The sequence below is a fragment of the Nyctereutes procyonoides genome, unplaced genomic scaffold (genome assembly GCF_905146905.1).
Source record: "Nyctereutes procyonoides isolate TBG_1078 unplaced genomic scaffold, NYPRO_anot_genome, whole genome shotgun sequence".
NCBI classification, from domain to species: domain Eukaryota; kingdom Metazoa; phylum Chordata; class Mammalia; order Carnivora; family Canidae; genus Nyctereutes; species Nyctereutes procyonoides.
The window spans coordinates 35,233,237-35,250,141 of NW_026575030.1; the positions used below are offsets into that span (position 1 = coordinate 35,233,237).

Consider the following 16,905-nt stretch of genomic DNA (forward strand, 5'->3'; position numbering starts at 1 on the left):
AATGTTTTTTTTTTTTTTTTTTTTTTTTTTTTTTGGTAAAACACAGTGTCAAATTTGTTATTTATCAATCCGTTTTGGAAGACATTTAAAGAGAGAAATGAAATAATGTCCACAGCGTGTCATGTTTTATGTTTCTTGGAAGAGAGGTTCTTGGTAGCATTTTAAGGACAAGTTCCCTGGAAAAACATGAAGATTCACCCGAGCTGGTACTGGAACCCCCACTGAGAACACAGACTGGGCAAATGAACCTGCCTAGGTGGTTGACGATGGTAAGCAACCCAAAGCCTTGTGCCACTAGCTTTTCAGCTCAAACATCTCTTTAGTTATTCTTCAGTCACGATCCCCTTTTAAATCCTAGATGAAAGAAGAGATTTGATTTGATACCACATATTGGTATCTTGGACACCACGTACTTGGAATAAATACATCTCACAGTGGTACCTGTATCTTCCTTCAGCTTCCTGGAGACTGACTTTCTTTCTTTCTTTCTTTCTTTCTTTCTTTCTTTCTTTCTTTCTTCTTTCTTTCTTTTTTTCTTTCTTTCTTCTTTCTTTCTTTCTTTCTTTCTTTCTATCTATCTATCTTTCTGATTTTATTTATTTGAGAGAGAGAGCTGGGGGAGGGGCCAAGGAAGAGAGAGAAGCAGCCTCTGAGCAGGGGAGCCTGAAGTGGGGCTCTATCTCAGGACCCTGAGATCATGACCTGAGCCGAAGGCAGATGCTTAACCAACTGAACCACCCAGGCACCCCATGGAGACCCACTTTCTATCTCTTCTCCATCCTAGCTTGTTGTGGAGCTCCTCTCACTGAACCATAATAGAACCTAAGCAAATCAGACCAAAAAAAGAATCAAATTGTTTTAAAAAACAAGCAACAAACAAAAACTACTGGAGAAGTTTTCTCAGATGATTCTCTGGATTAACCAATGTTCATGTTCACTGTGTAAACAATCCCAACTGATGTCCATAGCCTGCTGAACACTTGCTGTTCTTTATTAAGTTTATTTACTTCTCCCACCAATTGAGTTGTATGTTTACCAAGATTCTTTTTTTTTTTAAGATTTTATTTATTTATTCATGAGAGACACAGAGAGAGAGGCAGAGACATAGGCAGAGGGAGAAGCAGGCTCCATGCAGGGACTGATCCTCAGGACCCAGGGATCGCGTCCTGAGCCAAAGGCAGACACTCAAGGCTGAGCCATCCAGGCGTCCCTGTTTACCAAGATTCTGTTGTGTTTACCTTCAAACTGGATTAGGCTCCTGGTATTTGTTATTATAATTACCTAATTTGATGAAATTTTGCTAAAACTTGTTAAAATGAGTTTGAAAATTGTTTTTCACAATAAAAGCTATAGATACTCAGGAATATAAAAATGAATCTTAAAAATAATTACTATTGGATTATATTTAGACAAGTAGCTATAGAAGATTGGGGTGAAGTAACAGAAATCTGGGATAGCAATTGAATTGTTTAAAAAACATGGACAGCCCAGGTGGGGTGGGGGGTGGGTGGGGTGGTGGGTGGGGTGGAGTGTGATCCTAGAGAATTGAGTCCCACGTTGGGTTCCCTGCATGGAGCCTGCTTCTCCCTCTGCCTTGTGTTTCTGTCTCTCTCTCTCTCTCTCTCTCTCTCTGTCTCTCTCTCTGTGAGTCTCTCATGAATAAATAAATAAAATATTTTTTTTAAAGAGAAAAACATCTACAAGTTCTTGTTCCATTAAAAACAAACAAACAAACAAAAACCAGAAACATAAAGCTGGAAATTATAGAGGTGGATTATAGATATGCTATAAGAAAGAAAAATAATATGGAACTCCAATCAGTATAAGCATAATTAAAGAAAATACCAGTAAAAGAATAAGAAAAGATAGAAATCATTCGATATACACACAGTGATGTGGCTGAAACTCAAAAATATGATGCTGAATGAAAAAAGACATTGAATAAGAACAATAAAACCATACCAACTGTAAAAATTTAAATTCATAAACATGAAATAAAATTGCACATTTAAAATTTTTTTTAGAGATTTATTTATTCAAGAGAGACATGAATGGTGGAAAATAACCAGAAGCAAGCTGATTCTTGCTATAGAAGGTCAACAGACTCAGCAACAAGAGACCCCAGGTATGTCTGGAGGCAGGGATGCAGGTACAGTTGGAAATGGGATTGATTGAAATTTCACCCAAAGAACAGATTCAACCTGGAGTCCCTTCCTCCAACCTATGCAGTCAGGTAGCTTCCCTTCTTTCAGTGTCAGGGAAGCTGAGAAGTTTTACTTTCTAGAATGGAAGATCACAGTTGATTGGAGTGGGAATAAGGCCATCTGAAAACTGGTAAATAGAGAAAAATAGTCTTATTCAATGGTGCATCTCTTCAGCTTCCTTTCTTTCTTGTGTTCTAGGACCCTATCAACTGGGTTTATACCTACACCTGCATCCCCAATTAAGACATTGGAGAATCTGACTCAGCAAGAGAAAAGACCTCTGGATAGTGACCACTGGGGAATCTGTCAGTGAAATGGTCAGGTCCTGCCCTACCACCTACAGTGAGCAAGCCAACTTGTTCCCGAAACACAGAGCTTTCAATTGGCTTCTTGGCAACTCACTTTTGCATGTACATGGGTAGTCAAGGATCACCAGAAATCCATTTTGGATAATAATTTTACATTATAAAAATGGATTCTGGATTATTTGCTGTTCTGAATTATCCATGCCTTTGTCTTCTTTCCCTTGTCTAAGATTTTCTCTCTGATCTTTACATGAATGAGGATCCATGTCAATCTTCACCACATTCCCTAATATTAGTGTCCTACATCTCCTTGGCTAAAATGATCTCACAAGTGTTCGCTCCAGGAGAGCAAATGAAACTTAAATATGGAGAAAATGTATTGTATTCTTTTTTTTTTTTGTATTGTATTCTTTTAACTTCAATTCTATAGCAGGTGGCCTGTCCTCATCACATTTCCATCAGCTGAGAACCTCCGGTAACGATGTGGGGCTTCCAGTTGGACTAAAACAGGAGACTATTGCATTTGGTTCAGACACATTGTGATTGGGGCCAAAGTTGGAATATTCCATCATCTGCCATTTTGAGTATGTATATATGGGTGTGTGTTTGTGAGTGTATGTGTGTACATACCTATACACCCAGGTGTGCACACATAACTATGCCCCAGTGCAAACCAGTGAGTGTTTGTCAAGCTTTTTGAAAGGAAATACACCAGCTGCTGGTGCACCTTGCCTTTTTTCCCTAAGAAATCAGTAATTTGGCAAAGCAGTCAGAACCCCAGAAGAAATGCCCTGTTTGATGAACGTGGAGCCATCCATGTGGTCATTCAGCAGGACTCTGCCAGTTTTGTCATCAGTGAACATCATGGCTGATGAATTAAGGCCTGGATACAATCTCTAAAGAGTATCTCTAGCTTACTATAGGATAAAAGAGAGAGAGTGAAAGAAATGCTTGAAGAAGGACTTTCTTATCATAGCTTCGGTTTTCCCATTAATCTTCCTTTCCACCCATGATGCCCTTGTGCACTGTTATCTTGAAGAGTGTAAGCTGGAAGTACTCCTGCAGGATGATTGAATTTTTCAAATTTCCCTCTCTTAGTTTCCTATGGAAAGTATGGAGACAAGTGTTCCTGCTGCAGACTAAGACAAAAGCACTACTGAGTTTCTTGGAAGTACATTAACTCTGCTTTCTGTTTTCTGAATTCTGATGCTTTGACATTTGAGGTCTTGCAGACCCTGGAGGACTGCCCCTTGCAGGGCTAGAAAATTTAGGCAGAGTAAGCAACTGGCCTGTGAGGATGCCTTTCAAATGCAAACCAACCACTTCAGAGCCCAGAGTCCTAATCACTTCCCTTATCAGTCTCTCAAACTATGGGACATTATCTACTAATCACCTCAGGCCCAGATACCAGACAACAAGGGAGAGCGTCTATACCCCAGAGCCCATTGAAATTATTCAACGTAGTGGATTCTAAGCCTGTTTACTCTGCTTCTCTTGTTCCTTCCCATGGAAACCATAATAAAGACTGTAGCCATGTTTTCCACCACTCCCTCTGCCTCCTAACTGACCCTGGTGCTTCTCCATGTAGCCCTCCATGACGTGGCATGTCCTGAGACATGAGAGAACTATGAGTAACTATCATTTCAATGGCTATGGTCTCTGAATCTGTTGGCCTAAGCATCCCTAAGTAATAATAAAACCATTTTAAACAGGAATGCATGCTATACTGAGTGGCAAATCACAAGAAACTATATCTTGAGGTATGGTTCTTCCACGAGACTTTCTCTGATCCCATCAACTTACAATGACCTTATCCTCTTATGAACATCTAATATCACTGCCTATGACTCTCATTTAGAGACATCTAGACATTTAGATATATGCCACTTCACAATAATGTTGTTTAAATTTCTTGTGTATGTTCTTGTTCTTCAGATGAAATATAAATTTCTCAGGTGTACAATTTCTATCTTCCAATAACTAATGAACTAATGAACAAATGTAACTTACTAAATTTGACCCAAAACTTACAAAGATCTTACTTTGTTTTTCCTGAACTTTCTACCTCCCCCCCCTTTTTTTTGTTTTTAAAGAATATTTTTATTTATTTATTTACTTGAGAAAGAGACAGAGAAAGAGAGAGAGTGAGCAGGAGCCAGGGGGAGGGGCAAAAGGAAAGGGAGAAGCAGTCTCCCCATTGATCAGGGAACCTGATGCAGGGCTTGATCCTAGGAACCCAGGATCACGATGTGAACCTAAGGCAGAAGCTTAACCAGCTGAGGCACCCAGGTGCCCTATTTTTTTTTTTTAAGTAGATCCCATCTCCAGTGTGGAGCCCAATGTGGGGCTTGAACTCATGACCCTGAGATCAAGAATTGAGCTGAGATCAGAGTTGGACACTTAAGCAACTGAGCCACCCAGGCACTCCTGAACTTTCTCTTTGCAGGTCACTTTGTATGACTGTGACAAGCCCAAAATTGCAAATCTGGCTGTTTTCTTCAAACAAACAGACAAACAAACAAACAAACCCAATAAATACTGAATTATTTCCCTGTACTTGTAATCACATATAATTGTCATGAGCATCCATAGCTTGTTTGCTGTCTGTAGGAATAGCATAGCAATATTGGGTGCTGGTTAAGAGCGCTGTTTTGGATTTAGACAGACTTAGTTTAAATACTAGCTCTATTACTTATTAGTTACATCTTTGGTCATTTTAGATCTTCAATTTCTTCATCTATAAAATGGGGATAATAATACCTATCCTAGAGGGATTTTATAAGGATTACATATGTAAAGTTATTAGCATAGTACTGGTGTATGGTAGGTGTTCAGTAAATAGTATGATTATACATCTTTCTTTGCTTGGAACACTATTCCTGTTGTTCTAACATCATTATTAATAACACACTTTTTCCCCCCTAAATTTTGAAGTTTAGGCAATAAATTGTTCTATTATAATAAATGTACTTTTGAACTTTTTATACTGATCACTACTTAAATATGTGTGAAAATAAAATATATTTATAAATGAATACATGATTATGTTGGGGCTGTGTTGTAATCCTTTGCAATACAGTCCACCCCATTCATTTGTCTCCATTGTGGAGAAGCAGAATACAGTATAGTGGCTAAGAGCACTGACTTAGGAATCAGACAGCCTGGACTTAAATCCCAGCCATGCTATGTCCTACCTGTGTAAATTTAGATCATTTATTTACCTAGAGTGTCTTAGTTCCCTCACCAGTAAAATGGGAACAATAAAAATGGTACTTTTATCATAGGGTGTCATGAGGCTGAAAATCAGGACATGAATTTTAAAATGCTTACAATGGTGTCTAGCACATAGTAAGTCCTCTGTTAATCTGAGTGGTTATTGTTGCCTCCATGTCAGTGGCACCTAAATTGAAGTCAGCTTGATTCTGTTTCCTGTGAATTGCCACTGGTATAGAAAGCAACCCTAATATTGCCTTCAGTTTAGCTTACGAGTCTGCATAAGTGTCTTAGATGATAAAGTCTTAGAGGAGCTTTGCACAATAGTGTGTGTGATTCTACAAGATATAAATATGTTTTACCAATGCCACGGACTGAATTATAGCCCCTCCATTTGTATGTTGAAGCCCTGACCCCCCCGTGTGACTTTATTTGCAGGTAGGGCTATTAAGAAGTATCTAATATTAAATGAGGTCATAAGGTTGGGACCCTAATATGATAGAACTGGTGTCCTTATGAGAAGAAGAAGAGACACCAGAGATCTCTTTCTCTCTCTGTGCATACACAGAGAAGAGGCCATGTGAGAAGAAAGCAAGAAGGTGGGTATCTACAAGTCAGGAAGAGAGTCCTTGCCAGAGACCAACCCTGAGAGCACAATAGCTTTGGAGTTCTAGCCTCCAAAACTGAAAAAAATAAAATTTCTGTTGTTTAGGCCACTTAGTCTGTGACATTTGTTATGGCGGTCTGGGAATTTAATACAGATAATAAAGGCTGTGCTCCCAAGATTAAGCATAGAAAAAAAAATCTGTGTATAATTTAGGAATTAGACTAAAAACAGTAGAGGAGCCCTCTGTTTATGGGAGAATTAGATCAAGGGACATCAAATAAAACATTGATATTGTACATCTGTGAATCTGCTCAAGGATGAGAGGACTGTGGTCAACCAGACAGTACACATCCTGTTTAAAGACACTGAAATCTAATCTTCCAAAGTCCCCATACAGGCTAAACAGAACACATCAAGAGGATACTGGTCCTGTGACCCTGCTCTAGCAAATGTCTTTGGAAGTACTGGTGAGTTGGATCGTCCTCTAGAGAGCACAGATATGGGGGTTTCGTGAGTGAATAGAATCTACACAGTAGAGAGATGAGGACAGAGGGTATGAGAGAGGCAGCCTGGTAGGGAGGAGGCTGCCGACAGAATCGACTGCTAGGGCTGGGAAAGGGATACAGATCCATTTTGTCAGAGGAGAGGCATCATATAAAGAAGACTAGAAAACACGGATGGAAAGGTTCAGTCTGCATTTGGCTACAAGTTCTAAACTAATAAATTTGGATATCAAGTGGTTCATTTGAGAGAAAGTTATCATGAAAACATTGTTTTTAAATAAATTGTAAGTGCTTGTTAGGATGTTTGGGAGAAAGAAGGAATTGGAATGAGTTCCTGTGACCGCACACACTCACCTAGAGGCTGGTTTGCCCCTTAGTGGGCAGTGGTAGATGGCAGGAAGGCACATCACATGGGGATTTTGTTAAGCTGTAGAGGATCATCTCGGCAAGTCTGAGATGAGGTCTGAGGTTCTACATTAAATAAACTGATGCTGATGATCCTGCTGGTACCTAACCACACCGCAGGTTGCAAGGAAATGGATGACCTCTAAATTTACTGGTAGTTCCTTGATTTTACTACCTATCGTGCTGAGAAAAATGACTGAAAATTTGCATTCAGTACCAGCTTGAGTCATTCTGCTCGTCCCTAGTGATGAAATTGGGTATTCTAGAATGCCAACTCAGACCTTGCAGAAAAATGACTGTACACACCTCCTTGCTTTGCAAAGACAGCACCACATACTGTGAGTTAACAGGAGCAAGGAGAAAGTACACACAAGATTTTGGAAAGAATGGAACTAGATTTGGACTTAATGATAAAAGAAACCTTGTAATCTCTGGAAGGAAAGATATAAAGGGAAGAATTATGGGACTTAATGATAGATTACTTTTGTTTAAGAGTAGAGTTTGCAGAATATAAAGAAAAAATGGTCAAAATCAGAGAAACAGAGTAGAAAAGCGGTTGCCAGGGTTGGGGAAATAGAGAGAGGTTGGTAAAAGGTACAGACTTTCAGCTATAAGATGAATAAAGTCTGAGGATGTAATAATAATGTGCTGACTATAGTTGATAACACGGTATGTACAATCGAAATTTGTTTAGAGAATAGAACTTAAATGTTCTCACCAAAGGAGGAAAAAAAAAAAGATATGGGTGTGGGGTGATGAATGTGTTAATTAACTCAATGGGGGAACTCCTTCCACGATGTATACGTATATCCAATCACCATTATGTACACTTTAAATATCTAACAATTCTATTTGTCAGTTATACTTCAATGAAGCTGAAATTAAAAAAAAAAGAAGATTGCTTTCTCACTGACTATAAAACTTAATCTCACTATATCATCATATAATCTGCATTAAGCTAGATGTGAACAAAATATTTTCTCAAATCATTTTTCCTAATAGCTCCTTTTAGACCTTGAAGGTGTAGTTATACAGAAAACACTTCATCAGAGGCATGCTAAAAAATATTTAAGAATCACAAACTTTCATTTTTTTAAAAAAAAATGTATGGATTTATTCGACAGAGAGAGAACCAGAGAGCACAAACAGGGGGAGGATCAGAGGGAGAGGGAAAAGGAGGCTCCTAGCTGAGCGGGGAGCCCGACTTGGGGCTCAATCTGAGGACCCCAAGATCATGACCTGAGCGGAAGGCAGAAGCTTAACCGACCGAGCCACCCAGGTGCCACACAAACTTCATCCCCCTAGCTACCCCTACCACCACTCCCCATCCCCGGCTGACGGAGAATCATTAATACTTTTATGTACAGAAAATTCGACAGTGTCCACTCAGCCCAGTTTGGTGGCCAGTTCTTTAGCCTTTACTCTTTCCAGCTTGGTGATGAGAGTCACTGACGTTGGACCCAGGACGTTGCCTCCCCAGTTGCAGCAGATGCCATCATATCTGTCACTGTAATTGGTCCTGATGACTTATCTTAGCCGGAGCTCCTCTGTCTTCCGAGTTAACCTGTGTGAAGGCAACAGTGGTGCAGGTCCTCCTGTGGACTAGATGCCCCAGGATAACGCGGTAGGGAACCCCCCGGTCTTATGATACAGGATGGGCAGGAAGACCACCAGCTCAATGGGATCCACAGCATGGGTGATCGTTCCCAGCTGAGCCTTCTTGGTTTCCACCAAGATGGTGACAGTATTAACCCCAGCTGGAAGGACCGACAGCCTCTCCTTTGCCTGCAGCTTTCCTCTCAGCCCGGAACAAGCTCTGCTTTTTCTTTTGCTGTCTCTGGTCTGTGTTTGTGGGCCAGTTTAAGCAGTTGGGCTGTTGAAGGCCTGGGTGAACTGGTTAATTGTGGGAGGCACTTCTAGATGTTTATAGAGAATAGCCCTTTGCAGTTGTAGCTGGATGTAGTGGGGCCATTTGACAAAGTGGTTGAGGTCCCTCTTGGGCTGGATGTCCTGTCCGATGCCAAAATACTTGGTCCTTTTCTCACACAGGGGATTGACCACCTTCTTGGCCTCATGTTTCTTCACAACAGCAGGGGCCAGGGCCGCCACCTTCTCCTTTCCCTTCTTTCCTTGGGTTTCTGGAGGAGAGAGTCAAACTTTCATTTTTTAGGAGTTTTCCACCTAGGTACTTTTTCCCTTTTAATTCTTTGAGACACGATCACTTTTATAAAGTTAGTTAAAAATCATTACTTTTATACTTGCTTAATCCACTCTTCAAAAGTGCCTATCCATCGTTTTATCGTATGGAAAGGTATGAAGTTGATCTTACAGAGGAATTGCGATGAAGGCTGGTGATGGGCCGAATTATATTTAATATGGAATATTATGAAAAGGTGAATATAAAATAGAACATGGTGATAGTGACTTGTTTCTAAATCAAAAGGATGTTGAATTTTTAACAATAGGAGTAGTTTCTGTGATTTTTGTTTATATAAAGTACCTCAACTCTAGAAAAGTAGAAGTTAAGGAATGGAAAATATTCTTTGAAATCATGTGTTTCATGACCTTCATTTTACAAATGAGAAAGTCAAGGCTCACAGCATCACAGTGACCCATGACCATTCAGTATATGAGTAGCAAAATTAGGAGTGTGGTTCTCTCTTTGCAGTAAAAGAGCTGTTTCCTTGATACCATATTGCTATCTTTTGGACAACCAGTAATGTTACCATTACTAAGATTAAATATTGTCCCTCAATATGCTTTGTCATTTTGGGAGAGACATGAATGATACCTGTGTGCATTCTGAGAAGATTTTGTAGAGGAAAGAGGCCTTTAGTTTGTCCATAAAAAATTGAGTAGCAAATGAATCTGCAGAAGGTTTTTAGGACCCAGAGATGGCAATGTTAGCTCAAGCTCCAAGAGCAAAAGTAGCAGGAGATTATCCTGAGACCTGAGGACAGTTAGTACCTGGCACGATTGGTCAGCAAAATTGGGTGAGAAGGTGGGGGCAGCAATAAAAAATCTAGGAAAGCCAGGAAAGGAGTTGAACTCAAAGTCATAGCTCAGAGCCAGAACTGGTGGTGAACTGGGAACCAGTGGAAACCAGCTGTCAGAGCTTCTTGTCCCAACTTAGAGTTGAGTAACATCACATCAGCAGCTTGAAACTGGCCATGGTGGGAGTATTTACACCATGGAACTCGGCAAACCCTACTAACAAGGAATTTTTTTGTTGTTGTTCCTGGAGAGCCAAGGAGCCACCATATCCAGACAAAATGAAAATCTACACTCCAGTAACTGGCCTAGACCCTGCAGGAGGAAGGAAAAATTGAGAGGAGGACTGGGGAAATGGGAGCCTCCACTGTGCAGTCTGTTGAGAAGTTTTCAAGGCATGTTTTCTCATCCAATTTTCATGGTAAATATTAAGTATATGTCCATTGCCTTTTAATTTGTAGAACCAAGAGATCCTAACTTCCAGATTATTCAGTTGGGTGCTACCAACAGCTTTCTGGATTTTTCAGACTTTGGCTCAATTCCAAAGTGCTTCAGGTAGGAAGAGAATGAGGATCCCCATCAAGAAAAGAATAAGCTATGGGACGCCTAGGTGGCTCTGTGGTTGGGTGCCTCTGCCTTCAGCTCAGGGCATGATCCTGGAGACCCGGAATCAAGTCCCATATCAGGCTCCCTGCATGGAGCCTGCTTCTCCCTTTTCCTGGGTCTCTGCTTCTCTCTCTGTGCGTCTCTCATGAATAAATATTTTTTTTTAAAGAAAAGAATAAGCTAAGAAAAAGAGAGTCTAAAACTGAAAATAATTTTGTATTACATTAAACTCTAACTCACATCTATCATGCATAAGGCAAGGTAAGATTTTCATAAAAAATTACCATTATATTAACTTCAATCAGGTGGAAAACTCCCAGCATACCCCACATCATGATTTTCCTTATTACCATCAACACATCACCACCACCAGAAGCAATAACACTATCATTTATTGAGCAACTACCTTAAGCCAAGCCTTATGCTAGTCATTCAATAATTATTTATTAAATGGTTATCATGTGCCAGGCTTGTACTAGATTAGTGGTTCTCAGTTTTCTTGGTTCCAGGACCCCTTTACACTCTTAAAATTTGTTTAAGGCCTCAAAGAGCTCTGATTATGTAAGTTATAGCCATTGATACTTACTGTATTCAAAATTAAAACTGGGATATTTAAAAATATGTGTTAATTCATTTAATTATAATAATGTAAGCCCATTACATGTTAACATAAATAACATATTTTGTATGTAAGATAACTATATTTTCCAAAAGGAAAAAATTCTGAGAAGAGTGGTATTCGCTTTATAATTTTGCAAATCTCTTCTGGTTTAAAAGAAGGCAGCTAGACTTTTTCATATCTGTGTCTGCATTCTATCGGTTGCAATATCTCTCACATGTAGTTTCTGGGAAACTCCATTTTACACTTGTGAGAATGGGAGTGGAAAAGGCAAATAATGTCCTAATGTTCGTACTAAAGGCAGTTTTGACCCTATGGGTCCCCTTCCAAAGTTTAGGGACCCCAGGAGTCCGCAGACCACACTTTACAAACTGTCATATTACATTGGGTATTTAACCGTAGGGACCTTACATTGTAAGGCTAAGTCTCTCTTATGACGTATTTAAGCCCATGATCCTATAAGATAACTACTTCTATTGCCTCTATTTCCAACATGGGGAAACCGAGGAGCAGAGAAATATATAATATGAAGGTATTATTGGTAGAATTAAAAGTGGCAGAGCTGGTACTCAGGTGTGACTGATTCCTGAGACGATACTTGTATCTGCTATACAAGCTGCTTCCTAATGCACCACACAAAGAGCAAAGTTCATTAACTACTTTTTTGAAAATCCCACCTAGCCAGGAAAGCTCAACCATCTTTTGAAGAGATTCTTTACAAAACAAGTTCTAATCCAGTAGCTGCTACTATTCTTTTGTCATAACTGAAAATATGATGTCTAGGCAGGCCTTTTGTTTTGTTTTGTTTTGGTTTTTGAAGGATGGCAAGTGGCTGAGATGGCTGATGTACTCTGAGAATTTGGAAGTGAAGAACATGACCTGACCAGGAGATGACAGTCTTTGAAACAAGCCTAGCTGTATTGAGATCAAATAAGGAAAAAAGTTGGTTTGGTGTTTCCGGTCAGTGAGAATAGTGAGCTGCCATGGTCTGCAGAGGTCTCTATTTCCCCCAAGGATTCCTTTCTGGCTGCAGAGGTGTAGTGGCACAAATTAATAGCTTTTCTTTACTGAGACCAGGTAATAAATCTGGGTGCCATCCATGGTACTTAAGGGAAAAATGGGTTACAGATGTCATTATTGTCAGATGGTCCAGGGATGGTGCAGACAATAACTGTGACATCATCATAATCTATTGACAAAATTTCTCGGGAGTTTTATAAAGAAGACTCTCTTTACAAATAATCTCTACTTTCCACTACCTCAGTACCATGAGGTGTAGCTACCACAGAATTCTTTCAAGAATTATAAGGTCTGGAAAGAATGTTCAAAGATCACCTGGCTTTTCTCCAGCATTCTAATACTACAGTAGAAAGTGCATGAGCTTTGGAGTCATAGAGATGAAGTGTAATTGCAGGATCTGCCAGTGATGAATTGTATGGTCTTGGATAAATGAGCTCCTGAGCTTCAGCTTTTCCACCTGCAAATTGGGGAAGACAAAATCATCCTCGCGGGAACATTGTGAGGCTTAAATGAGACGCTAAGGAAAGGGCATAGACCAGTTCCTCGCGTTCAAAGACAGATGTTAAAGAGACATTACTTCCCTTTTTCCTTCTAAGTACAGCGACTGTAATTTATCATCCCAAATGAAATATTTCTGAGAACAAGGAGAGGCTCAGTTAATAATTATACCTGAATACCTGATGTAAGCTGAGAACATCTTGGGCAATCCAGGTGCATGATCGCCCTTTGTGTAAACTATTCTGGAAGGCAGCTGCGCATTGGTACTGACATAATTTTGTAATGTCAGAATAGTGCTTTTTTTCTTTTTAATTAATAAAAATTAACAGACCAGTTTCTAGAATAGTTGTAGATTTACAGAAGATCAAGGAGGTGGTAAGTACATAGAGTTAGTTTCCATATACCACCACCCTATACACCAGTTTCCGCTACTAACATTTTGCATCTGTGTGGTACATTTGTTACAAGTATTGAACCAATGGTGATATATTATTGTTCACGAACGTACATGATTTACACTAAAGTTCACTCTGTGTTGAATAGTTCTATGGATTTTGACAGATGCGTAGTGTCATGTTTGTCTACTATTTCAATATCAAACAGAATGGTTTCAACATCTAAAAATCCCCTGTGGTTTACCAATTTATCCCACTCTGCCCCCCACCACCGGCAGCCACAGATTTTTTTTTGTCTCATATAGTTGAAATCATGCAACATTATAGTCTTTTCACACTGGCTTTTTAAACTTAGCTATATGCATTTAAAATTCGTCCATGTCTTTTCATGGTTTGATAGGTTCTATCTTCTTATTGCTGACTATTACTCTTCTTGTTTATCCATTCACCCATTAAAGACATCTTGGTTGCTGCCAGTTTGAGGATATTATGAATAATGCTGCTATAAACATTCATATGCAGGTTTTCATGTGGATATAAGTTTTTAACTTGGAAAAAAAAACCTAGGAGTGTGACTGCTGGATCACATAACAAGACTATGTGTAAGCTTTGTAAGAAACTGTCAAGGGGAACCTGACTGGTTCAGCTGGTTGACTGTCCAACTCTAGGTTTGGCTCAGGTCATGGTCTCATGGGTCATGAGATGAAGCCTTGGGCTGGGCTCTGCGCTCAGTGAGGAGTCTGCTTAAAGATTCTCTCTCTCTACTGCTCCCCTGACTCATGCACACACACACACACACACACACACACACACACACACATACTCTCTCTGGAATAAATAAATAAATCTTAAAAAAGAAAAGAAACTGTTTTCTTTTTTTTTTAATTAATTTATTTATGATAGTCATAGAGAGAGAGAGAGGTAGAGACACAGGCAGAGGGAGAAGCAGGCTCCATGCACCGGGAGCCCGATGTGGGATTCGATCCCGGGTCTCCAGGATCGCGCCCTGGGCCAAAGGCAGGCGCCAAACCGCTGCACCACCCAGGGATCCCCAAGAAACTGTTTTCCAGTGTGATTGTACCCTTTGGCTTCCCATCAGCAATGAATGCGTCTCTGTTGCTTGATATCCTCACCAGGATTCAAACTAGGCAGTTCCCTCATTCTTTTTGTTTCTCACAGATCATCACTAATTCATGCAGTCCTCAATATACAACTAGCAATTCCTTAACTGTATAAATCATTTTGTGCTTAAGCTAGTTGAATCCCCTTCCCTAACTTTCTAACCCCCTAACTTCCTGAAATGTTATCAATCATGATTAATCTAAAAAGACAGTTTTAAACATCAACAATAAGGAGGGTCACAATTATTTTTGCTCAAAGAATTGCATACAGATTTAGTGGTTTCTATGAAACTATTTTTTTTTTGGTACAAGAGTGGTTTTATTTATTTTTTATTTTTTTAAATAATAAATTTATTTTTTATTGGTGTTCAATTTGCCAACATACAGAATAACACCCAGTGCTCATCCCATCAAGTGCCCCCCTCAGTGCCCGTCACCCATTCACCCCCACCCCCCGCCCTCCTCCCCTTCCATCACTCTGGGAAACGAACTAGGGGTGGTGAAACTATTGTTTTTAAAACAATTTATTTTTCTTAAACCGGAAAGTAACAGAATCCAAAACTATTAATATTTGAATTTTCACATATTTTATTAAATGTTCAAAATTAATCACTTGAGAAATGAGAGACAAAAGGAGAGAGGCGAGGGAAAGGTTTCGCTACTTATCAAATACATTGGGTTTTTTATTTGTTTGATGTCTTACCTGTTCTGCTTTTGCCAGAGTAGCACTAGCCAATTGTGCTTTTCATATGAAAATTTTGATTAGGAAGTGAGTCTATAACTCCCCAAATCTAACACCTGTGTTTGTGCTTAATATGATCTGAGTAGATAGTAGAACGAAATGAGAATGGAGCATGAAACCAAATGTTTAAAACCGAACACATCATCTCCTGACCTCATGAACCCATCAGAGTTTCCTGCTGTCATTTCTCCGTTCTGTTTTTGAAACCTCATTACCCATGTCACCCGCATTTGAAACTGTGCTGTCATCTTCGACTCTCTTCTCTCTCCCTTACCACTTAGTTATAAGCTGTCTTTGTACAGCAATGTTGTTTTGTTTTGATTATACCATTGCATGGTTGGAGCAAATGAAAAAAAGACAGCTACAATGTCTTGCCAAATGTAACTTTGGATGACATTGCTAGACTGGAACATCTAAAACTGAATCTTTTAGTTCTCTCTTTTTTTTCCTCTCTCTCTCTTATATACCCTGTCTTCTTTAAGATTTCAGGAAATCTTAAGAAGGCAACTGAATATGCTTCCCCAAATCTTGCCCAGTTGCTAGGGGAAAGAAGAAAATGATCTCCAATAGTCACTATTATAATATACATTACCTAGAAAAAAGAGAAGGATTTTCCACTAACAATTTTCTGTTAACACTTTGGCATTCATTCATTTGTCAGATTCATCAGTGAAAACCATGGAAAATAGGACAAAACTCACTTTCTGGCCTTCCATTTGGCTTTCCTCCAAATGATCTTCTTCTTCTTCTTTTCTTTTTTTAAGATTTTAATTAATTAATTTATGAGAGACATGCAAAGACACAGGCAGAAGGAGAGGCAGGCTCCTCACAAGGGGCCTGATGCAGGACTCAGTCCCGGGACCAGGCTCATGCCCTGAGCCGCAGGCAGACGCTCAACCACTGAGCCACCCAGGCATCCCCCAAATGATCTTCTTTGACAATGACACTGGTGACATAGTATCTTTTCAAATGCAGAGGCAATCAAATTACTCCTCCATCTAGAATCCTTCAATGGCTCTCATTACATGCAAGATGGAGTCTGGAAAGATTTTGGTGATTTGCCTCGGACTCATTTTTTCCAGCCTCTCATCCTTGGCTTACTCCTTCAAAAGCAGTGCTGTCATTCTCTGATGAGTCTGCTCTCTCCTGCACATGCTGTGAAGTTCACTTGACAATCCCCTTATAATCAGGACTTAAATTAGGCAGCGTGTCCTTTCTATAGCTTGTGCCAATTATGAAGGCAGAGTTTACTTACTCACTTAACAAGAATTCACCGAGAGCCTACACTGTGCCAGATGCCACTCCAGGGCCTGGGGATGCTGCTGTGATCAAGGCAGACCAAATTCTCATTCTCAAGAATATAGACTAGTGTAGAGGAAATGGGTGGAAGGGGGAATTTTCACCTAATAAAGAAATACATGCTAATAAGCAAATTATAGGTAAATAAATAAACAAGAGAATTTCATGTGGTGCTATAAAAAATAACAAGAAAGTAAAAAGCATAATAGACAGAAACTGCTAGAAGTTGAAGTGTGGCCGGTAGAATAATGAGTCCCTGAAGATGTCCACCTCCTAATCCTGGGCTGTATGTTATCTTGCATGGCAAAGAGGATTTTGCAGATGTGATTAAGGTTAAGGACCTCAAGATAGGGAGAGCATGGTGGATTATTCGAGGG

The 16,905-nt window shown here is 39.7% G+C and overlaps 1 pseudogene; it reads right to left on the minus strand.

Moving 5' to 3' along the window:
• Window positions 1-8,623: 8,623 nt before the first annotated feature.
• On the minus strand, window positions 8,624-15,477 carry LOC129503716 (60S ribosomal protein L7a-like; annotated as a pseudogene).
• Between the last annotated feature and the right edge of the window lie 1,428 nt (window positions 15,478-16,905).